Below are 26,468 nucleotides of genomic sequence, written 5' to 3'. Positions count from 1 at the left end.
AAGAGTGAGATGAATGAAAATGGATATAGAGAAAAGTTGGGTGGTATCAAAAACAGGCCCATTTCATGCAATCTGCATCTGAAGTGCAAGTGGCACAACAGCGCTTGCAGAGCTTTTACAAAGGACATCAAGCTACGGCCTATACAGTGATTTTACAGTGTATGATGTACTTGCAACTACCAAATTTCATGTTTAAATGCAACCTAGGCTCTATTACTAAATTTCACAAAAATAAAAACAAAGCAGCGATAAAGAAGTGCCAACAATGACACGTTGCCTAATACATCCGGATACACCCACTATTGAACCACAAGGTGTGTGTTATTGCCCCCTTCAGGCAGGAAGATGTACAGGTGTGCGCTTCAGAGTACAGCAGCAGCGTGTTAAAACGCATAAGAGAGACTAAGTGTCAACTTGAAAAGTGTTGCTGTCGGCTGCAGGACAGATAGAAATGCTCACACAGGTACACTGAAGATAAACGCTTTCCGTCTGCACGTTCAACAGAAGACATCCAATGGCAACAAGACACGATGCTCTCTGCCAAGACTGCTTCGCTTTTCCTGGCATATTTATCCTTCCTCTCTCAATCCGAACACATTCACCAGCTTTTATCTGCACCCTTGATGTGTCTTTCATACACAAACCCTTATCCTAATAGTGAGCATGTTGATGTCAACAGACGAGACTGCATTTATGCAGCTATCATTTCTTTCTCAGGAGACGATCTTTAAAAGAACACATTTTCCAAGGTCGACAAAAGCGATAATGAAAGAGGAGCTGCGAAACAAAAGGAAGAACAAAGAAGCCACCAGAATGACGCAAGAAGACTTTCTTGGACATCTGAAGAGAGTTACGAGACACAGATTAAATGAGAGGGAGACGCACAACAGACGCACGGGTGAATGAGTGATAAGGAGTTTGACACTAACTTAATCACTGATAATTGATTCTGCTCCTCAGAAGAAGGTGATACAAAGAGCTATAAAAGGCATTGGCGTGTGTGTGGGGGGGGGCTGTCATGAGGTATTCTGTCTCTGCTAAGAGCAGGTCTATAAAGCATCTTGACATCATACCTAATGAGAATGACATCAGAGCCTTCCGAGACACACATGGCTTTGATCAAACGCGTAGCTTTTAAAACCATCAGACACTTTGAGGAAGCGAGATGTGAGGCCACCCGTGTGGATGGACAGCACAAGGATGGAAAGCAAGCATGTCTGCTTTGAACTGTCGCTTTTGTTGATAAACAGACTGTTATCATGTTTTTTCTTACATTAAGGATGGTATGATAATTCTGTCTTCAACAGCTTAAGACACCGCAAACTGGTTCTTTCCTGTGTTTATACATTTACTATTTCAGTGGGTCACGGTTGTGAAACACAGCTTGCAATTAATAAACAGAAGCAGGTTTTATCATGGGACACTTCCTCTGTTGAGAGCGTTTTTTAAACATCAGCGATAATGAGGCCAGTTTTGGTTTGTAACCCTGAAACAAAGAACTTTAAAAGGGAATATCAAATGTAAAAATGTTTGTAGTTATCATTGCAATCTGCACATTTTGGTTGAAAATAAAAATTAGTTTTGAACGTTTTAAAACGCGCTGTGATTCCTTACCTTAGTTGAAATAAATAGGCCTACCTTATTTATTGATGCAAATGCAATGCAAAGCTAAACGAGACCGAACGTGAATGACAAAGAAAACAATATTTATTAACTGGGCTGATCAGCAGGATCCTCATTCCTCATATGATGGTCACGTATAAGGGAAACGAGCACTACGGCTCCGTCTTTGTTGCGGGGTATTTTTTAAGATATTACAAGTCGGCATGGAGGTATCAAGCCCGTTTACTTTATTTATTATCAACATTATAAACAATAAAGCCAGATATTCTTGTCAGATCTGGGTTTTGTTACCGGGAGTTAGAAAAGAGCAGCGCGTTTTCTCCGCTGTCGTCTTGTTAACCGTCGGCTTGTTGAACAGACTTTCACCAGAGTAAAATAGACCTATATTCTTGTTTTTCTTATCAAGAACATGTAAACCAAAATAAACAAGATAACCATTTATCACAGACTGTCAATATACATTGCATTTTGTTCGTTTTGTTTTGTCGGTTTTCTTTTTGTATTATACCGTTCCGCGCAGGTTTAAATGCAGTTTTTATGTATTTTTCTATGTTTTCTGTTTTTCAACATTAAAAAACCTATATACAGGATATAATATTAATGCATTGTGAATATTTAAAGATAATTATAAGCTTGATGTGAAATTGTGTCTAAATAAAAACGTAACAAATTACGTCATTATTAACTTAATTTAAATAAATGAATATTTGAATATTAGTTTTTTATGAGCTCAAATATTCGAATATGAAATTATTGAAAAATGCCCATCCCTAGTTTTAAACAGAGACGGCCATAGAGAGGTAAAAGTAGCTGACTGGAGCTTGCTTTCCCCAACTTTCACTGTGACATTAGCATATGGTAAATACACTAGCATACACACAGAAAACAATTTCAATTTTATTTTTAATTAGCAGTAACAGTAAATAGCTCTGAGCAAGACTGCACACTTAATGACATGGATTCTTCTTTTGCTTGAGAAACTTAATTTGTGAAAATTTCAGCAATTTTGTGAACGTTATCATTTCATGATGTATAGATCAGCATCTCTAGACTATCATCAGCCATTATCAAAGCCATATTGGTCAGCCATTACAACAAAAACTTATCAGCAGGCTATGCAAGCAACAACAAGCTAATGCCACCTGGAATGTCAAGCTAGTGGTGCATTTCCAATCACTTTTCCACTGCTAATTTTCCACACCGCTTTACTGCTATTCCCAAACCTTGCTTTAGTTCAGTCAGAGGTTAATGATGCTGATGAGCTCTTTAAAAGATGCACCTCATGACTCCTAAAACGTCTGCATCAGCTTCAAAAAGGCACTCGCTCTTGAAGAGAATACTTTTATGAGCTTGGTATAAACATCTTACTCCAATTCAAGCAATATGTACTGCAAGATCCACAAATTATGATAATGAATACCAAACAAACTATTAAGTGCTTCATAAGATAGATCTTTGCATAAAGGAATTGTTCACCCGAACAGGAAAATTTTCTCATAATACGTTTTTTTTTATAGGTAAAAGTATCCATTACATTATATAAAACTAATACTATTTTGAGCATACTTAGCAAAACTGAAACCAAAACAACAGTCGAAAACTGCAAATCTCAACATTTCAAAAAACAGTTTTGCTGAATTTACTATTTATAGATATGTGTTTAGGTAAAATTATAATTTTTGTTTCATTCTGTGAACTAACAATATTTCGCGCAAATTTCAAATGACACGATTGTTTCTATTTGCAGAAAATGAAAAGTTGAAAAACGGGACAAAATAAAAGATGCTCTGTATATTTAAGACCTCAAATACCGCAAAGAAAACAAGTTCATATTCACTTTTAATCAATACAACAGTAATATTTGTATTTAGGAAACGTTCACAAATGAACCTCTATTTTTATCACAGTTTTCATGTCTTGTCATGCTGTCAGTCTTTCACATTGCTGTTGGATGACTTTGCGTCACTCCTGAGGTTTGATTTTCTTGAAATTCAACAGACACTGGACTGGAATGGCCACAAAACATCTAGAAATGCTGATTAAATGAACATTTGTAATGGTCTCTAAATTTTTTCCATGGCTGTATATCCTCAAAATATAGTTTCCTCACATCTTCAATGTTTTGGGACCTATACAGTCTTTTTATATAAAAAGACCTGTGTACAACTGAAGAGAGCAAGCCATATACACCTGGGATGGCACGAGGGTAAAGAAATTATAAAAGATTTTTCATTTTTTAACTAATCCTTTAAAACACCTGCTAAAACACCTGCTTTTTTCTAAAAAAATCTAAAAAAAAATCTAATCTAGAGCCTCCCTCGAGTATTCTGAAATATCCTGTACTAAACATCCTGCATCTCTCACACACACATCATGTGTAAAGAAGACACACACACACACACTCTCCTCTGTGTGGCTGCTGAGTGGCAAAGCTTTGAGATCAAAGGTTTTACAGATGGCTTAACGAGCAGTTAGAAACATAACAGCCGGAGACAGAAAGAGAGAGAGCGAGCGAGGGAAAGGAGAGAGACAGGTATTTAGACAGGTAAAGTCACACAGAGAAAGAGTGAGAGAAGTTGACATCTAGAGAAAAAAATAAGGAGAAATCGACAGACAGGTGGAGCAGAACAAAGCAGACGAAACTAAAAATGTGGAAAATGAGTTATTAAGCTGCACAACAATACACACACAGTCTCTCTCTCTCTCCCTCCCTCTCTTGACTGAACAGCTTTTGTTCTGCGTAAAAAAGCGTCAACATGAAGAGAATTTTCGGTTCGTATAATGCCGACCAAACAACAGAAAACAACAACAAAAGAGCAGAAAACATACAGAAGGACACAATGGCTCATCCAGTGCCAAAGTTCAGCAAAGGCAGAACTTTGATCCATTTTTACAACCAAGCACGACACAAATAGACCCACAAACGCATTTGAGCCTTTATCGCAAACAAATAAAAACACTCCAGAGCATCGGTTTCATCGAAATCCTGATCTACATGCTGCCAACAGCCCCGTCTCATGAATATTCATCAAACTCATTACCACACAAGTGAGGTAACAAAGCAGATTGAGAAGAGAGAGATACACACATACACTGCCCTCCAACAACATTTGTTGAATGCAAACATACTTGCTTAGTTTCGTTTCTCACCTTTTCGATACTAAACAAATTCAAACATCCAGTGGACAACTTTCACAGAAAAGATTCCAGCCACATTAAGATCATCATCCCATTCATCAATGCTAAACAAGCAAATAAGCATCCTGGTTTGCACCAACAACGGGTTGTGCTGGTACAAGGACACTGACCAAGTGAAACAAGGGTCATTCACAAAGAAGTAACAATATAAGTGGAAAAAAATCAAATGCTACAAAACTGTAACATAAAATACATTTACATTTACATTTTGTCATTTAGCAGACGCTTTTATCCAAAGTGACTTACAGAGAGTTCAGGGAGTAATAAGCGATATGTCATACAGGAGCAATAATACAATAGGTGCTAATACAAAGTTACTAGTTTCAACAAAAGCTAGACCAATACCTGTTGAGAGAAAGAGAGAGGGTTCGTTTTTTTGCACTTTAGCGCCTTTTTTCTCTGGTGAGAGATGGTGAAATATAGTTCAATCCCAGTGTTTCCCATTCATTGACGAGACTATGGCGGCCCGCCATAGACTATTTTGTTCCGCCACAGTCTTAAAACGAGCCGACTTGTTTTTCTTACAACAACATAACTATTTGTAACTTTGAATTCTGCACGGCTGTTTCGTTGTTGTGCCATTGTTCACGGCTAAAAATGCGGCCCCCTCTCTGTTGCTTCAGCTCAATGTGCGCAGCACACACACAGACACATACTGTACATACGAAGGCACGCTCGCTCCCTACTGTTTCAGCTTTTGCGGTTGAAACGCAGACACGTGAACTGGCCAGGATTTAAGACGTCGCCAAGCCATACTGAATACAACATCGTTTGAGGGAAGTAAAATCTAATGTTTCAGTATTCACTGCAGTTATCCACAGTACAGACATGATTTTATCAGTGTACGACAGAGCAAACAGATAGCATTACCTCATGGCGTTAACATCATTATGTTCAGCTTCATCAGCTTCAGCATCATATTATTTCCAGGTAAAATAGCAGTCTGCGTATAGGGACATTTGACATACACCATTTCTGTCGTTTAAAATGAGCAGCGCGTCTACACAACGGAGCTGTACGCAGCACGCGCACCCATGACATTTATAATGATTATCTTTCTGCGCTATATCTCTAATATCCGTAATTATTTAGCGCCAAAAGCACTTCGTTTAACCTTTTCCAAATCGCCAAAATAGTTCCGTTTTGTTTTTAATGGCAAATTATTCATGTTTCGTTTCATTTCGATATTAAGTTAATTTAGAAAAATGTTTGGAGTATTTTTTTGTTTGTGGCTCATGTGCAGAACGCATAGTTTGATATCCAAATGTGCTGGAGCACGAATTTGAATTAATGATGTGAATGACACTGTTTAAACCGTTAAAATAGTTTAGAATAAATAAACAGTTAAAAAGTTATATTTCGTTTCGTTTCTTTATTAGGTGTAGGGCTGCAACTAACGATTATTTTAATTGTTGACTAATCTAGCGATTATTTTTTCGATTGGTCGACTAATCTAACGATTATTGTTTTTTATTAATCTAATAAAGATTTTTTGGATTACTTTATTAATCCTTTGGCAAACTTTGCAAATAAACAATAAATTCTAGTATTTTCTTACATTATAAAGCAAATCATACTTTTTACTCTACTACATTTTATAAATAAATATTGTTTTTTTAACATTTTAATCCGTGTTTACATTAAAATCACCATCTTCTTTTAATTAAGTGTTTTAATTTTAAAAGTAAAAAAATACAGATTTTTTATGTACTTAAGTACTGTATTAAAGGTAAAAAAAAGGTTTTATTGCACTTATGCTTTTTGTTGTCCTTATGTTGTTCCAATTGCTTCCATTGTTTGCCTCATCTGTAGGTCGCTTAGGATAAAAGCATCTGCTAAATGACTAAATGTAAATGTAAAAACATTAAAAAAATGTGTATATGAAATACTAGAGCATGATATATGCTCTGTATTTTTTTCCTCCAAGTAATATCCGTATCCTATTTCAGTCTCATAATGTAATTGAGTAAAAGTAAAATACTACTATCTGTCTCTGTTTATTGTACAAAACTATCACCGTATAAAAGACTCTAATGCAGAGTGGCGTTAAAGCGAGCCCGCGCACCCGGAACTCAGAATGATGCGCTTAATGCATTCGCTTCGTTATTTACAGTTATGCGCATCCCTGACGCACAATGATGCGCTTTAAGCACCTACTCCTTCTGAAGTCCCGGGGATCATTTTGCTCCTCAAAGTAAATAATAGTTAGAACACAACGAGAAGAGATGATATGTTACATGTTTAACACATAGTGCGTTGCATCAATCCGACAGTATACAGTTAAATCAGAGGTTTAAAAAGATTTATTTCGTATGAAGACGCAACATATTCAGACCGCTTCCAGTGCTTCTAATAAGCTAAGCTATACTCAGCGAGTAACGTTAACTCACGGTCTCTAGCAAAATACATTTTAAACAAAACCATAGATTATCATCTTGTCATTATGAAGAATAATGAAAACATTGGAACATCTTGGAAAGAGTAGCGTCCTGACCGTCACCGTACACACGCATGCTGACAGTGGAGATTGACAGGCAGCACCAGCGGAGGTCAGAGTTTCTTAATTATGCTATATTGGTTTATTCCTCGCATAAAGCTATCGAATGACATAAAAAGTGCATTGGTGGTTTCATGATAGTCAGTCCTTTTTGAAGCTTAAAAGTAATTTAAGCAGGGTCACAATCTGCAAAGGTTCACATACACTAACTTACACTAGTACAATAGCGTTAATGTAAATCATTAATGTAAAGCGTAGTTTTACATTACAAAAGAGTAAATTACGAAAAAGTAATTTATTATGAAAGTCTACATCTACGTGCCCCTCTCCGTCCGTTTGTGATTGCGTGTCCATGCTGTGATGATCGCATTCCGGGGGTAACGTTAGGGGCAATTCCTCCATCCATTCACTAACTTACTGCGTCTGAGGCTCTCGATTGCTTTTTTTCGGGTGTATTATACTTTCTCTTGTTCTGCTGATTAACTTACACATGCCCGGGAACAGAAACTGCTATTACAGCAGATAAACGTAAATAATACGAAGCGTCGACGCATTTCACGCACGAAAACTTCATTTTCCAACAGGACTTGGCACCTGCACACAGTACCAAAGCTACCAGTACCTGGTTTAAGGACCATGGTATCCCTGTTCTTAATTGGCCAGCAAACTCGCCTGACCTTAACCCCATAGAAAATCTATGGGGTATTGTGAAGAGGAAGATGCGATATGCCAGACCCAACAATGCAGAAGAGCTGAAGGCCACTGTCAGAGAAACCTGGGCTCTCATAACACCTGAGCAGTGCCACAGACTGATCGACTCCATGCCACGCCGCATTGCTGCAGTAATTCAGGCAAAAGGAGCCCCAACTAAGTATCGAGTGCTGTACATGCTCATACTTTTCATGTTCATACTTTTCAGTTGGCCAAGATTTCTAAAAATCCTTTCTTTGTATTGGTCTTAAGTAATATTCTAATTTTCTGAGATACTGAATTTGGGATTTTCATTAGTTGTCAGTTATAATCATCAAATTAAAAGAAATAAACATTTGAAATATATCAGTATGTGTGTAATGAATGAATATAATATACAAGTTTCACTTTTTGAATGGAATTAGTGAAATAAATCAACTTTTTGATGATATTCTAATTATATGACCAGCACCTGTACATTGGTTGATTTATTCATTTTTTTATATTTTGGATTTTTAAAAACAAGTAGAAGTCGTGTTGAATGTCATTTTACCTAGGCGAAATTACCACAGTTTTAACTTAAGACAAGCAATCAAGTTGAATGGAATTTACGTTTGTTTTACACAGAGTGAACGACTTCAACATGAGTTTAGCATGTGTCAGAGTTTAGCATGATGCTAATAGCATCACTGTTAGCATACATACACCATGTAGACGGAGCAGCGAGAGATGAACTACAGTGCACCTTTTTGTCTGTACAGTACATGATGCGTGTGCAGTCAGCGGATATGAGAGATGCGCGTCAGTCAGCAGAGACTCGCGGTACGGTGGACCCACATGCGAGTATAAACGAGCCGTGAAAGACAGGCTGTGCACACGCACGTTTACTTGCGGCTTTGAGTGTACTGATGGCTGTGACGTTCTTGCCCGCATCACGGGCAACAGAAGATCGGCTTGGAATCGGCGAGACGTGAGACTGACCGGCCGGTCACCGGTCCGGCCGAACATATGAAAAACCAGCCGATTCCGGTCTCTGGCCGGTCAATCGGTGCACCTCTAGTATGAATGCTCTGGTCCGGATAGTAAAGTGATAGGCCTACTGCCATGCGGGGGGGTGGGACAATGGCACTGTGAAAAAGGCCTGATGCCCGGCCTTCGTTTTAATATATGGTAATATATAAATTAGTTCAACTGTTAAACACTTTTTTGCTTCATTTTTTGATGGCTCATGCTCTACATGTTTTTGACTTTTTTTGTTTGTGAACTCATTTTACCATGTGTTATCCCCATTTATATCTATGGTGCCAATGATTAAATTACTACTATAACTATTGTATTCTTATAGATTGAGTCACTTAATTTTGCTCTGAAAATGCACCAGATTGCAGCATTTACCTTTAAAATATGCAAAATTTTCTTACGGGGGACCATGCCCCCAGACCCCCCTAGAGGAAAATATGTTTAGCCCCCATAGTCTCACAAAATTCTGTGGGAAACACTTAATCTGTTTATGTTTTCAGTGTATTAGGTCTACATGAATACTAATGAGGGCAACAAGAATCTAGAAGACAAGAAGAGCGTGGGAGAAAATGTAAGAAACTGCTCTAAAGTGTCCTTATAGACCGTGTCTCTATGAGAAACATTCATTTCTGAGGTTACATGCTTAAAAGTTTATCTATATCTTTTCTATTTCCCTACGTTCGTTTTTAGCAGTGGCGCTTTAAAAATGGATATATTAAGAAACTCAGAAAGGAATTGAGCGTGCTGTGCTTTATAACATGCTGTTGGACTGTCAGCAGGACAAACTGCCTCAGAATTCATCCCCTTTAAAGCAATGCCACTAGAGTCATCTAAGCAGCGCTTAACAAATCCACTGCCTTTCTATAAAACACGTCTAAACAATTATTGTCAGACTTCAAAACTGCCTACGTGCCTCGAGCAATGTTGCCTGCATTATGGATATTCCTTATGTCTATGCTTTTGGTGTGTGCTACGGTTATAGTTCAGTTATATATCAGTTACACTGTAAAAAAAAAAGGAAATTATCTGGCAGCTGGGACGCCAGAAATATTCTGTAAAATAACAGTTTTTCCTGTAAAATTACTTGGTTTTCTTTGTTTTTCTGGTAAATTTGCAATCTTTTTCTGTAATTTGATGATTTTTGGCTGCATTTCAAAAATATACTACAAAAAAATCTGACATTTTCTGGCAACTGGGGCGTCAGAAATATACCGTAAAAATAACAGTTGGTTCTCTAAAATTACCTGTTTTCCTGTTTTTCATGTAAATTTCCTGTAATTTGACGATTTTTGACCCTATTTCAAAAATACGTTAAAAATCTGTTAATAAAACAGTAAAATTACAGTTTTTTGAAAATTGTGGGTTTTTTACAGTGAACCTTACGAAAGGACTATGTTTGTTTCTGTGCACACGCACAACATGTTTTTGCCTGTTGTCACTTTTTAAAGCTATCACAAGCTTTTAAAAACACTTCGAGACACCAGGCTTGCATTAAACCAAGCTTTACATTTCTAGTTGAGATAACTAGCCGAATAATTCCAATCAGACAGACACAAATCCAGTTCATACCTGTTGCTGGCTGCTTATATCTACAGTAAATATAATCAGACACGCATTCACCCTTCCTGACAGTAGGGCTGCAACTAACAATTATTTTGATAATCAATTAGTTGGACGGTTATTTTTCCGATTAATCGGATAAAAATGTAATTGCATCTTTTGCTTATAATAAAAAAATCAGATATGGGAAAAGTATACACAACTGAACTCATTAGCCTTCTCCCAAAATGTTGTGAATGTCTCCATAATTAACACACCTGGTGAGTTGATTCCGGTGTGTCATATTAGAAGCAGGCGACAATAGTCTCTCCCAAACGTGGGAGCGAGGGGAGGGTCGGCCAAGGAAATCATTTTTTTGTGCCATGAAAAGTGAGATATTTGTCATTCAAATGTAGTGAAGTACAGTAAAAAGTAAACAGAAAAAGTAATACTCATGTACAGATACTAGCCTATTATCTACTTTGCAAAGTGCAAACGCCACAAATTGGGTTTTATTAAAATAATCTTTAATTTTGTCATTTAAAACACCTCTCCCCTTTAAACTTTAAAACTGCGCAGCTTTAAGAGATGCATGCAAAACACATCTGACTTAAAAACTTCGCACCTCGCGCTGCACGGAGAGACGTACGCATACACGGAGAGACACGTCTGACTTTAAAACTGCGCAACTTGTGCCGCACAGAGAGACGCATCCACGGAGACACGTGTGACTTTAAAACTGCGTACCTCACGCTGCACGGAGAGACACGTGTGACTTTAAAACTGCGCATCTCGCACTGCACAAAGAGACGCATCCACGGAGAGACACGTCTGACTTTAAAACTGCGCAGCTCATGCTGCATGGAGAGACCCATCTATATGGTAATTTTAAAAGGGAAGAAGACACAGTTGATTTATAACTGCGCAGCTCGCAAGTGATGTCACAGACCAACTAATCGATAATGAAATTCATTGACAGCTAATTTTATTATCGATTATTGTCGATTATATCGATTAGTTGTTGCAGCTCTACCTGACAGCAAAGCCTGATCTGTGCGCAAAGACAAAGAAACGCTCAGACACCAAGCAGGAAAATACCACAGCCTTTATGTAGAAGCTCACACAGGTATTCGCTACCCCAATCCATATTTCAATTTCCAACCTTTCATGTAAACAAATTCAATCGCCGCTACGTTTCCTCCCTGCGACAGTCTGCATGAAAAATGAGCCTGTTCTCACTATACTCGCATATCTTTAACATATGCACATGGTCTTAAGCCAGATCCTCACTTCTTAACCCATTAATTTCGTATTTGACACACACCGCTTTTCTCTTGTTTTTGATCTGCTTTAAAATACAGAGAAAGAGACAGAGAGAGATTAAAACTGAACTACACTGGTACAATAAAGGGTGCAGGGCATGTTTTGTTACCCATAACTTCCATCCACTGTTAATGTAGTGTTCACAGTTCATCTGCCGGTTTGCTGAGCTGCCACTGATGTTTTACACCACTTCCTCTTTCCAAAGCCGAAATATGTGGTTGTTTAATGGGTAAATACACAGACACTTCATCAGCTCCCTTATTAAACAAACACAGATCTATGTTTATTGTGCCCGAGCAAGCCATTTACCGCTGTTAACATTACTCATTACTTAAAAACAGCAGCTTAAAAGAATATAACAATCTGGATATTTCAGAAAGCAATCTCTCTTATTCGCAGTCTGCCGCCTGGTTGAGGGTTACTTTGTACATAAATTAACACGGTTCATCATTCGAGGCAATTTGGTGCATAATATCTTGGCTTTGATGGAGTTGCTGACTAATTGATTGATTACATTATTTTCAAATAGCGGAAACTGCCAAGCCACAGTTGAGGTAGTAAATCTTTTCGCAATGAAAGAAACCATCACATTTCCACTGGACTTTAATCAGCACCTAATGCAAGAGTTTATTCAGAGTCTCTCCATCAGCGCTGTTTTACACAGCTGATAGTTACAGGAAAGAATCCATCATTCTAGACACCTGCTGTGAAAGCCCGTCAAGATACATCAGCCCTGGAGGAAAACACAAATGCAGTCTGATTCACAATCTAACTTCAGATGGAGTCTATAATCTGTCATTCACAATCTAACTTCAGACGGAGTCTATAATCTGTCATTCACAATCTGATTTCAGATGGAATCTATCTGTCGGATGCAGACTTAAGTGTGTTATTACTGTAAACTTATTTAAAATTTTCAGACTGAGATGTTTTAATAATAGCATAATGGTATTTACATATATTGGAATAAAATACTAGGAGTTTGTGGCTAAAATTAAACTTAAAACAGTTAAACCCATTGCACATCGAGTCCGAAATTTGCGTCTGAAATTTCCGCACGTTAAAAAATAAATACCACCTCACGTTGTGTCAATCACATTTACACACTGCCTCCGATATTTTCGTCCGTCATAAAAAAATTCGGACCGGGTTCGATTTTCTGCGTTTTCGCATCCATAGCAAGCATTTTGAGTGGCCTTTTATAACAATTCAGAGACACTGTGCAAACGAGAGCCAAATACGAAAAACCGCATACGAAAATGTCGGACTGTATGTGCAAAGACCATAAACAACCTAAAACTAAATATCTGCAAACTTATGTCATCCAAACTTGTATGAGTTGAAAGGTAATAAACAAAAAGCGAGAAAACGGATTTTTCATACAAGTTTTTTAAATAAAGTGGTCCACACAACCTATTCCACATCATCTGAATCCATAAGATTGTTGTATGTGCGGAACACACCAATGTACAGTCAATAATTCACTCAATACAATTCACACAAAACCCTTATATGGCTTCAGAAAACTTTAGAGATGCACCGATTGCAATTTTCTTTGCCGATTCCGATTTCCGATTTGTGAAACCTGCCAATTTCGATTTTTGCCGATTCCGATTTTCTATCCACAAACTATAATTGACAGTATACTGTATATAAAACCATATTAACTTTTCTTCAATACACATTTTATTTTCATTGAATAAATGATTGAACATTACAATTTCCCTAAATGCAGTTCTCCAAGCTGCATTAAATTACAGAATCTTCTCTTTCCCAAACAACTCTTAAATTGAATAACTCTGTGACTGAAAAGAAGTAAAAATAATAAAATATAACTAAACATGTCACTTAATTTACCTTTTTCATTTTTGTACTCATCTCACAAAAGTCTAAGATAACAATAAAATACTTCAATTTTATTCTCGTCTGTTTCCGTTTATGAAACTAACATTGCTTTATTTCATTTTTTCTGAAATGTAAAATAAATTGTCTTTACCTTGTGTCGGTAGGATTAAAAGAAGTGGGTTGATTTTTGCTGCAACTTCAATAAAAAAGTTAAAAATCTTATGAGTGAATTCTACTCTAAAGATGTATACGGTATGTATTTGCAGTTTTTTGTGTTAGTAAAGAACTCAATCAGATATATGTCACATATATTGGTTGATTTATTCATTTTTTTATATTTTGGATTTTTGGATTTTTAAAAACCGGTAGAAGTCGTGTTGAATGTCATTTTACCTAGGTGAAATTACCACAGTTTTAACACAAGACAAGGAATCAGGTTGAATGGAATTTACGTTTGTTTTACACAGAGTGAACGACTTCTACATGAGTTTAGCATGTGTCATAGTTTAGCATCACTGTTAGCATACATACCCCATGTAGACGGAGCAGCGAGAGATGAACTACAGTGCATCTTTTTGTCTGTACAGTACACGATGCGTGTGCACGCGCGTGCAGTCAGCGGATATGAGAGATGCGGAGTCAGTCAGCAGAGACTCGCGGTCCGGTGGACCCACATGCGAGTATAAACGAGCCGTTAAAGACAGGCTGTACGCGCGCACGTTTACATGTTTACTTGCGGCTTTGAGTGTACTGACGGCTGTGACGTTCTTGCCCGCATCACTGGAAACAGAAGATCGGCTTGGAATCGGTCTACAAAAATATTTTTAACAGCATCACTACTGAAAATAACAGATTGATTTGTAATATACATTTTTAACAGAGATACTGAAAGAATAACATATAAATATATAATGTTGATCATACAATAATACATAATGTAAATGTGCATCAGTCTCCTGCGGCGCTGTTCACAGCTTTAAACTGCACCTTGACAGTTGGCCTCACTCACCTCTTTCCATCGACTGCTCTAATCTGTCACTAATAACTTTGTTTCAGGACTTCATGAGATGATTTTATTCATTGGTGGACAGAAAACACAAAGCGCCTTATCAAACTTAAATGTTCAGCGCCGTGTTATGTGTGTGTGTGCATGCCGGCTGCGTCTGAGCGCGCATTTCCTTAACGCGATTGTATAATTAATTTTCTAAACAAGAACAAGTGAAATAAATAATATAAATATGATAACCATATGTAGAGTCGAGTGTTTATTTTCATTTTGTACGTTAAGGACAGCCTGCTTTATTAGCGGTTTTAGTTTCCCTTTGCGTGAAGTAAAATGTTCTCTCTCTCGCTCTCATACCTGCTCACCCGCAGTACCCGATGCGTTCTCAAGTACCGAAATTTGGTACCGATTGATTTAATGTGAATCGATACCGAGTCCGGTACCCAACCCTACCCCAGTTCCTATAAACTTTAACAACATGGAAAAAAAATCAGTCAGCAAACAGGATAATAATCAAAATGCGCATTTTCTTAACAATAGTAAGGTAGATGAAAGAAGTTTCAGCTTTGGGGGAACTTTTCATTAAAACCAGCACACCCACCAGTCATTTGTGAACAAGGCAAAACAGTAAAGAAGATTAATGCTGAGTTGACCTGTAAATGTACAGTGATTATGCCAACAAAAGGCATTTTACTTACACCTCACTAATAAATACAATGAGAGTTCAGAACTCATAAGAAGATCAAATCCAAGTTGCATTGTGTGATTTTTATAGATCATATAATGTAAAACTTGGAGACAGATTAAAGTACTAGCAAGAAGTGGGTTAGACTGGTTTCAGGGCGTATGCTAAAATGCCCAAATAAATATGGAAATAAAAAAGCGTGTGGAACAACGGATGGCATACATTTTGACACATCTGAAAAGAGAAGCAGACAGGAGTTTTAACAAATCAGACACTGGTGTGGTTTAAGATAGGGATGCACATATCCGATACTCTGGATCAGAAATGGGGCCGATATAGGTCTTTTTTGCTGGATCAGGAATCGGACTGACGGGTTCCATTCAAATCCGATCCGTTGCATTACCCGTGGATGTTACTCTTAAGCTTCAAAAAGGACTAACTATCAGGAAACCAACGCAAAAGTTTTCATGCACTGTATTCCACATCATGTATTTCGATAGCTTTATGCGAGGAATAAACCAATATAGAATAATTAAGAAACTCTGAGGTGGTGCCATCCTTATCTTGTTCACACACACGAAGGCCTACCGTACCTTTAAGTGGCTTAACCAAAGTGACTTTGACATTAAAAGTTCTAATAAAATTAGATGAAAATGACAATTATTAAGTTATATAAAACATTACTATTATTCAACCAAACAGAAATGTTTTTTTTAATCAAATAAAGCTTTTTTTAATCATTTTCAACTAACTTTTCGGCCCACAATAGCGAACTGAATTAACCAGTTTTACTTAATGAGCAAAGCTCATTCACATCTTGCATTCTCTGCGGTTCACTTTAAATGATTCAATGATCGATTATATTCGCTAGTGACTGAAAAGTCGATCCAACTCCACAGCTGAAGACATTACAATGATGTACGTCATGTTAATTTAAGAAATTTCAAGAAATTAAATGTACTTGATGCAAAACAAGTTGAGACATTACGCCACAGTGGAGGCGCTGTTTCGTTATCAGCACACTGAGGCGCTATAAAGAGTTGCAGAACAAGAGCTAGCTGTGTTTCACGGCTGTTTGTTTTGCATCCAAGTACATTTAATTTCTTGAAATTTATTAAATTAACATGACGTACATCATTGTAATGTCTTTAGCTGTGCAGTTGGATCGTTGAATCAGCGTATACTGAACACAGCGAGTTCACCAGTATGAACGCACATTGCGTTCAGAACAACTCGCACACGAATGACTCATTTGAACAGATTAATTTAAACTATTGAACTTTTCAGTCACTAGCGAATATAAGAGATCCTTGAATCATTTAAAGTGAACCACAGAGAATGCAAGATGTGAATGAGCTTTGCTCATTTAGAAAGACTGGTTAATTCAGTTGGCTATTGTGGGCTGAAAAGTTAGTTGAAAATGATTAAAAAAAGCTTTATTTGATAAAAAAACATTTCTGTTTGGTTGAATAAAAGTAATGTTTTATATAACTTAATAATTGTCATTTTTATCTCATTTTATTAGAACTTTTAATATGTCAAACTCTAAGTCACTTTGGTTTAACCACTAAAAGGTACGGTAGGCCTGCGTGTGTGTACAAGATCAGGATGGCACCACCTCCGCCTCATTTTGAGCCAGGAAAAACCCTGACTAGTATGGTATGATAAGGTGGTTTCAATGCATTTGCTATTATAAACGTAGTCTTACACTGGGTATTGTGGAATTGATATCTTAAAAGTGAGGATGTCAAAGAGCTAAAAAATACTTGACTTTTTCCATATTGAAGCCTCAAAACATGGTAGCCAATCCAAGCCAAGGTTGTGAAGACTACCATAAACATTTCAAAATTTGCCAATAGTGCCACATGGTTGTTGTTGTTAAATAATACAATGTTTATTAATATTTCAAACACAGTTTGCACACTTTCATCATGGCTAGGTTGTGATCGGGTAAACAAAATTACATAGCATGTATGTTTGTAATTAATAATCATGCAAACACTTCATTGCTCATGTATTGAAAGCAACAACACAGCAAAATGAAGCACTGTCATTCCTTGAGACAAGTCCTCAAAGGCTGTCATATCAGATCAGATGTGACACAAGTGGGGTGTCTTTAGATGTGACGTGTAAGCGTGTCCCTACAAAAAGCATAACAACATATTTCCAGCTGCAAACCCTCAGCCATTCCCACTGCCCAGCCATGAATGCCACAGTTAAGCTTCAAAGACCAACATGTCAGCTCTTCCTAATTCCTGCAATGCAGCAACATATTCAACACGTCTGCGTGAACGCGAACATGAAGGCGACTCACTTTCTGGCAAAGTGCGCCCCTGCAGCGCCGCACTGCGCATGCGCCCAACAACAACCCACTATTTGGCAGGATGCTAAAGGTGGTGGATGCGCATGCGTGGACAGACGGTTACATTTACAGCGAATGAAGAATCACTATTTAGCAAAGCTTATGTCAGTGATACCCAGGCCTCTGCACAAAAAAAAAATTAAAGTCATTTACAACAATAATCGCGCTTTGTAGTGAAGGTGTTTCGACAGAGCACCACAACTTTAAACACACCCCGCGGAGCTGTAACGTTAGCGGGCTTATGACCATGTCAGACGAAAACACAGTTAGTACATATTACACAGTCGTAAACTGCACAACACTTAAAACACGTGAAAGATTCTGTATGCTTATTTTACTATGCCAGTAGTCAAAAAAAAATACTAATTTGACTACAAACCCTCCACCGTTAATTCACTACAACGTCTGACAGCTAAAAGACAGAAGCTGCAGAAATAACGTTTTTTCGTATTATACAGAACTCATAAAGTGATAGGACTGATAAGCGCAACAAGAGGCTAAGCTAACGTTAGTTAGCGCTACAACAAGCTCAAATACAAACCACACGGCACCTGCAAAAGCGTTTTTCACCTTCACAACGCAAACTGAAGGCTACAATAGCGAAATATATAACTACACATAGAGTGTTGTGTTGTGTTTAGGTTTTTAAACGTACCTTTTTTGAAGGCAGGTTGTTTTATCGTATCGGATATTTTTCTATGGAGCGGCTTCACGTCCGGGTTAAATGAATGCCGGAAAGCGGGAGCGCGCACGCACTAGAATTCCAGCGTCGTGAGATTCAAACTGTACACGTGCTGTTGTGGTCCCTGTTATCTCATCTATGCATGATCATATGTAGTTCAGTTTGTATTTTATTGTATATTGAGTGAAAAAGACACAGCTGTGAACTTTATTCCAGGACATGTTTCTTGTGCTTTTATAGTTTTTGTTTTATACATTATAATTCATATAAGGCATTAAATCTGAGGTCTGAAACAGGTGAAGTGGGGGTAGTGTGTAAAAATAAAATTGTAAAATTATATTGAATGTTATGATCAAAATTATCAATATTAAAATGAATGTTATGTACATTGCGTACTTGAATTTCAATTTTAAAGCAGCAATACTGCTTTTAAAATGAAAACTAATTTTGTCCCATGCCGCAGACTGTATTCTAGCTGATGTTTGGTTGAACATCTGAATTCATTTTAATTAGCAAGAGTTTCTTCCTTCTGCTATCTGGCAGTGTTTATGAAAAGAAATATATTTTACTTGCGCTTCATTACATGTGATAATTATCATAAAATGAACAAACAAGCAATTCCTCTATCTCCCTCACTCTTTTCATTACCACCTCAGTTTATTATTTACTCCATCACACTCATTGTATCATTTTGTGTAGGGGAATATTGTGTGTGGATGGGTCTACAGGTTGTCTCCTCCATTTGAGGTTAAGAAGAGTTGTGTTTGCATAATGTCTAAAATGCATATAATAATAATGCATAAAAATCTAAACTAAGAGCCAGCAAGGAAAGAGAACAGTGATGTATAAAAGCAATACTTGAGTAAAAGTACAAATATCTTGCAGAAAATTACTTTGGTAGAAGTGAAAGTAGCCTTTTAGAATATGACTTGAGTAAAAGTCTTAAAGTCCCAGTGAAATTAAAAATGACAATTCTTATTTTTTCATAAAACATTGCAGTGTTTATAGTAAATAGCTTATCAATGTGGGTCATTTTCTTTTTAAAATTCATGTACCCTCATAATCTTGAGATTATGAAATGACTATCCAACTCAAATGACGTAAACTAGACGGCTTGGCCGGAGCATCCATTAACTCCTCCTCTTCAACTGTCAGTCTGCTGCCAGTTTCATTTCAAAATGCAACGGCTGTTTTTACACATCCAATCAATTCGCAGGGAAAAACGCAAGCCACATCCACAAAATGTATCCTTTGAAAGTCCTATTCACTTGGAAATGTCTCAGAATACGGAAGTAAAAATGATTTCAACTTCCTGTTCACAGGGACTTTAAAGTAACAGATAAAAATTGTACTTAAGGATCCAAGGTACTTTTTATATTAAATCTACTTAAGTATTTAAAGTTAAGTTGAAGAAAACGTTGTTAACAAAGGTGTTTTTTTAACATAAAGATCAAAAATGGTGCTAACATAGAAATTTACAACTTTGAAAATGCTCTGTCTCAAGCTCAGTAGTTTTATCTTAATATTAATGAATCTGTATATTTTCTTGGCAAAGTTTTTTAAGCTTCTGCATTAAATGAAACCCTCTCCCTACTTCGCATCTTACTCCATTCTGGTATTTAAAGCCTACTTTTCACAACTATTTATAGAAATAAAAACATGTTTTTCACTTGTTGGATATCCTTTTTCACTTTTCCCACCAGGTTACCTGTTTCCAGTGTGCAGATGCTTATCAGTACGTCTTCGATGTAGTGCAAATGTAATCAGACATAAATGCGGGAAACAGGAAGTCACAGCTCAATGGGGAAGTAAAGGGAAAAAACAAAGATACTGTAATTAAAGTAGTACCGTCACACACACACATTAATGAGGGAATGTGTAACTGTGTGCGCGGTTTAAATACGCCCACTGCTTGCTTACCAGCCCATGTTTCTGTGTATTGCTTTTCCATTCCCCCCTCAAAAATAATTAAGCGTCTTCAGAGAGGAATTGGGTTACCTGCATATTACAGAGAGATGTAAGGCAAGATCACCCCTAGGCCCCTAGGAAATGAACATTGGAAGAGATGAAGAGGGGAAGAGAGGAAGGAAGAGATGATGTTCATCAGTACCATCCAGTAACAAATGTCTGGTCAAACGTCTGGTTTGTTGTTTTGTTTATTTAAAGACTTCAGTCAGGGACACCATTTAGTGTGATGCAAATTGAATAAGGGTTAAAAGTACATTGTAAAGTGTTCATTGGGTTGCTCTGTCTTTTAAATAGACATTAAATTAATATTCTCTTTTTATGTCCATCTATATGCTTGCATGCTAAAACCAGACTATCTTTATGCAGATCAAAATAGTTTTTCACAGAAAATGGAACAAAAATATTGATGACTCATCTTGAACCCCTAGAACAGTTTATTTGGTCAATAAAATGCTCTCTAGAATGAAAATGCCCCTAACACCCGACACAGGCCCAAACTTTCTGTTTTTAAGAGATGATCCACCAACTCAAGAAGTAAAACAGCACTAATAAAGGCAAGAGGACGTATTTTAACATTGATAAAGTGCCACATGTCATCTTTAAAAAGAGCTCAGATTGCAAGAACACCAAGGGCTGCTCTCAAATCTAGTTTGGGTTTGTTGGCTATGGTCACGTACGCTATCTGTGATGTCTCTTTCTTCACCTGCCATCTGCATTCAAAACAAAGAAAACCATCCAGGCATGAAGAGGACATCATCCTTGAGAAAATACCCAGGGGTGGATCTTCCTTGTCTCTCTGGAGCGGAACCATCATCAAGAAATAATTTTCAGTTGTTTTTAATGCATCAGTATATAACACTGGTGAGTGAGCTTGTTAGATCTGTTCCGCACCTTTATGAGTGATTTCAAAACAACAGTTACTCTTAAAGTGAACAAGAGCAAGGGGGACCGTAAATAAAGGAAGTAGCTACAGTGCAGTGAAGTTTCATTGCAAATACCCTAATGGATTATGAACAAACTAACAAGTATAGCCGGCCATTTAGAGGGGATTTGCCTGCAAGCGTGTGATAACTGGCGCTTTAGTTTTCCCCCCTTTAGCCATTCAGTAACAAAATAAGAGCATGCTTTAAAAACGAGTACATCAGACGACGTGCGGCAAAGAGAAGGAAAATAAATAACAGAACCAAAGAGAAAAACTAATTTGATTGCTTGGCTGCACTTTTAAACACAATGGCAGAGAATATGAATAATTAATTGTAAGGTTCTTCTTAGGAGGCGCTTGCAGTTTAATTACCGAATGTGTTGTTTGCACAAGTGTGGCGTAGATTAGGGTATTTCAAAGAGAAGAGCTGAAGAGGGCGAGAGCCAAAGAAAGCAAGAGTAAAGGAGAGAGAGAGAGTTTAAAAGTGCGGAAAAGCGTGTTTGAAACTAAACTCAATTGGTTCCACTGTCAGGGTTTGAGGGAAGCTGAAACCAATCTGTCGCGCCTCTTGTTGGTGTATCTTTATCAGTCCTGTTCCAAATGTCAACATGAGTCCAAATGTCAAAAGATGGCAAGTTCGGTTGAGTGGAAAGCTGGAAAGTCTTTGTGTCTGCCGGACCGACAGCAGTGCGTGTTTATAATGTGCAAATGCCTCGTGTTCCACAGAGAGCCGGATGTTCAGAGAAAATCTGCATAATAATTAGTTAGGGAATAGACAACAGCCCCTTATCAGTTCTAAGAAAGAGAATTTAGAAATAAACGCACATACAGGGACATCTGTACATGCAAACGCATATAAAAACATACAGAAGGGAGTTGGTGAAGTATTTTGTTTCGTTCACCCACACAGTGTATATTAAGTGAAGACTGTGGGCACAGACAGCAAGAGGATTCTTCAGATGCTTGCCTATCCCCTCTCACTTGACTTTTGACTTCTTTGTCTATTTGTCTTTTCTCTCTTTGTGTTTTACTTGTTATGCTCTTGTCATCCTACTGGCTACTTGGACATGGTTCTTAATAAGAGTCATTGTCTTTAATGTGACTCTTCTACTCAATATTACAGTCAAGTGGAGTTTTTCACAGTCATTTTCCAATCAATTAAATGTTTTTTGTGCCGTGTCTTTTGAGAAACAGTGCTTTGCTGCAAGCTGTGGGTTTACTGTCAGCTACAATATAGTTTTTAACTGCCTCGTCCTTCAACAATAGCCTCCTTGGAAAGTCTTCATTACATTGTGTCAGATGAAGAAAACTGTTTGTGCTGAAATGTGTTTTTTTCTATTGGGGAGAGAGTTTTTTAATACTCCGAACTTATTTTATTTGTAAAGATCAAGGAAACCTGATGTCTCGGTATGACCCATGTCATTTTTCTCTCTCTTCATTTTTTATAGTTAACATTGGTGAGTGTGGTTTGTTGAATAGTCCATAGTCATGACTGCGGTCAAGGCCTGGAGCGAACAAATTACTGCTAAAAAAACAAATAAGAGAATGAGAATAACAAATGAACAGAAATATCCAGCGACCAACAAAAGTGACTGTCAAACACATAATCAGTCAGGCCATGTGTGTCAATATGAAATACATCTTTGTGATCCTCTTCACAAATCCTAAAATAAAAATTTATTTACACACCAAATTTCTTTGTTCTGAATGAACACAGAGAAAGATGTTTGGAAGAATGATTATAACCAAACAGTTCTTGGACCCCATTGACTACCAAAGTATAATTTATACTTGAACATAGAAGATATTTTGAAGAATGTAGGACAGTAAACAGTTCTGGGGCACTTTTGACTACCATTGTCATTTTTCCTACGATGGTAGTCAATGGGGATCAAGAACTGTTTGGTTATAAGCATTCTTCCAAATATCTTTCTCTGTGTTCAACCGAACAAAGAAATGTATACAGGTTTGGAACAACTAGAGAGTGAGTAATTCATGACAGAATTTTCATTTTTGAGTGAACTATCCCTTTATAAACAATAGAGCTTTTAGTAACAAGGCACAACATTGAGTGTTTAATAAAGCTGGTGAGTTAGATGCAGTTCCACAGAGGCAAACTGGAAATATAAAAGGTGTTTTAAAAGGTCTTCTCTAAATATTCTCTTCACCAGACATCCCTGACCCACACAAACACAAATGTATAAAAATACACTCACAGTTTCCTCCCAATTAGAGGCAAGGAGAGGGAAGAGAGTCTTATGATCTTCAAATGTTGTTTGAGTAACTCTTTCTATTTTACCCCATGGAGGGAAAATGCCGTGCGTGCGCACCGTCTCTTTCTAATGACAAGCTTAAATGAGCCTGAAATGTTCTTTCATATACACTTCACTGGAAAAAAAGTCTTTATTACGATCCCATAGGACAGAAAAATCACAAATGGGATCTCTTTAATATCTCCGTTGTTACTTTTGGAGAGCAATGCGATTAAATGGAGAGCGAAAGGATACTTAAGCTTAACTCTCTTGTCTTTTGAATGTGTCCTCTGAGAAAAGCCCCCAATAATCTTGCATGTTTATCCTTTACATTTTCAGAAGTGATCTCACGCTTGCATGTCTCACACTGGGCTCAGATTTGACAAGACAACATCTGCATACAAATGTAAGAGATTTTAATGCCAATTTAAACATTTTCATCAAATGGACCTGCGTGTGAAATCCAGGCTCATAAATTCAACATTGTTTCAAAGTTTGATTTCAACCATTAGTTTCACTATGATTTAAATCTTTGAAAGATATCAAGCTTTTCACAGAACGTTCTTTACATTATGTAAGATGCTTTTATGTAGAAACAACAACTTAAAAAATGTCTTTGGAGCTGGTTTTCTCAGGCAGAGCCACGGATTCATCCAAGACCAATGCAATCTACATACTGAACATCAGCTATTGCCTTATATCTCATTTGTTCTCAGAACAATAAAATGTTCCTCAGATATTCAATAATATCCCATAATAAGCCTTATCTAAACAGAAGCCAGCCCTGAATTCTGATTACGTTACAGCTCAGTCGGTTCCTGCAATTCTTACCAGATGAATGCCCTGTTTGCCATTTCACAGTTTCCAGTCTGTGTCAACTCTCAGAAATCTCAATTATTAATATCTTAATTAGCCAGCGAAACATGAAAAGTGAGTTTGAGGGATTTGATCAGAAAAATGCTGGAAGGATTCAGCCTGTTTCCACAGCGTCGCTCCTGGAATTCTAATCTTCCTGTGGAACACTGAATGGAATACTCTCCAAACAAAAGACGACAGATGTGCTCCTCTTTTCAGGAAAACATACAGAAATTAATTGTTATTTGTCATGATTCTGCCTCATGTCTTTCTTGGTCTTGTGGCAGAATCATGGCAGAGCCTCATGTTTTGTGTGGAGAGAAACATATTGTCGGTCACGACATAATATGCGTTCTCTCCAGTCTCGTCTTTGGCCCCGCCCCTCTCGTTTCCTCGTTTAGCTTCCCGCCTGTGTCTCATTACCCACACCTGCCTATTGTTTTCTTCTTTGTTAGTTCCCTTATTTAATGCCCTTGTGTCTGCTGTCCTGTGCTCGTTGGTTTTGTACGATTAGCTTGTCTTGCAATATGCCTCATGTGATGGTGCGTCTTGTTCCTGCCTGTGAGTTATTCAAGTCTAGTGTAAGTTTTGTCAAGTGTTGTTTCAGTCCAGTGTTAGTTAGTTTACGTTCCCGAGTTATGTGTATTATCCCCTTGTTATAGTTGTTTTAACACAACGAATTTGAAAGTCTTTGGAATCCAGTTATAATTGACTGCAGATATAAGGTTGTGGTCAATGAAGCATCCTCTGCCGTCCAGTTTGAAATGACAGACACGAGGGCGAGAAAATGATGACAGTATTTTTGTTCTTTTAATGTGGCTTTCTTAATAAGTAGTGAAAAGCTAGGTCAAGTCCTTTGGTATTCTCGTTAATTTCATACACGTACTAAACCCAGACACACGTTTTGGTGCATGCAAACACAGAAGACTGTCTATCCATTACCGTAGGCAAGTGAAGTATCACAAACATCTCAACACTAGACTCATTAAAGATGCCATCGACTGTTTAATTAAACCTCATTAGAGCACAATCACAGTGCGCACGAGACGCTACCCACATTACAATAGATAGATAGATAGATAGATAGATAGATAGATAGATAGATAGATAGATAGATAGATAGATAGATAGATAGATAGATAGATAGATAGATAGATAGATAGATAGATAGATAGATAGATAGATAGATAGATAGATAGATAGATAGATAGATAGATAGATAGATGATAGATCTTTTTCAGCATCTCACTCGTTCTGTCTGGCCTGTTCATAAGATTTCACACAAAGCCATGTCCTAATACTTCATCAACGAAAAGCCAACAGCCTGTTCCAGAACAATATCTATTCATCCATTACATTCACATCTGGCCAAATTCACATGGCAATGAACGGGGAGGGTGAGGGTTTGAGATGAAAATGGAATGTATCAAAAGAGCTGAGAGGGAGGAGGAGAGAGAGAGGTTTGCAACGCACGGCCTGGATTTGGTGGTCTTAGGTCATAGCCGTTTCTGTCTTCAGACACAAATGGGGTTTCAATCCCTCTCATTCCGTCTGTAGAGAAGGTCCGGCGAGAGCGCGGAAACACGCACACACGCTGTCGAGAGCAGGTCGTAGTGACCTCCAAACGTAAATCCGAACCCTAAATCTTCCGGAGCTCACACTGTATCTGCGCACAGGGGGCAAGCGGTACATTTCATAAATTGTGCTAAACAGACACACACACATACACAAAACAGACATATAAAGGGCAGCAGACGGCAGGTCTGAATTTTTAGAGTAATGGCTGAATAAAAATGTCCATTGTAATAGGTCACATTTGATTTGTCATGTTTAGCATTACAGATTTGAATAAATGTCAGTGCTGGGAGGTTGAAATAAATGGTTACAAATACAGCAAATATAAAATATTAAAAAGCAAAGCATGTTTTTTTTCTCGCACTTGAATATTTTTTGAGTCATAGTGTGCAGACCTTTATGAAGAGTTTTTGACCATTCGAATACGAA

General features: G+C 37.5%; 1 protein-coding gene across 2 annotated transcripts in view; it reads right to left on the bottom strand.

Annotated features, from left to right (window-relative positions):
• Positions 1–18,527, bottom strand: part of spop (speckle type BTB/POZ protein) — an 81,969-nt gene extending 63,442 nt beyond the window's left edge. For both annotated transcript variants that reach the window (XM_057346819.1, XM_057346818.1), the window contains exon 1: positions 18,441–18,527. The gene's annotated coding sequence lies outside the window, so the exon portion shown is untranslated. The remainder of the gene's footprint in view (positions 1–18,440) is intronic.
• Positions 18,528–26,468: the final 7,941 nt, after the last annotated feature.

Source organism: Triplophysa rosa, linkage group LG11, assembly GCF_024868665.1.
Source record: "Triplophysa rosa linkage group LG11, Trosa_1v2, whole genome shotgun sequence".
Lineage (NCBI taxonomy): Eukaryota > Metazoa > Chordata > Actinopteri > Cypriniformes > Nemacheilidae > Triplophysa > Triplophysa rosa.
Note: the sequence above shows the minus strand (reverse complement) of the source record. Positions and strands in the feature narration are given on the sequence as shown.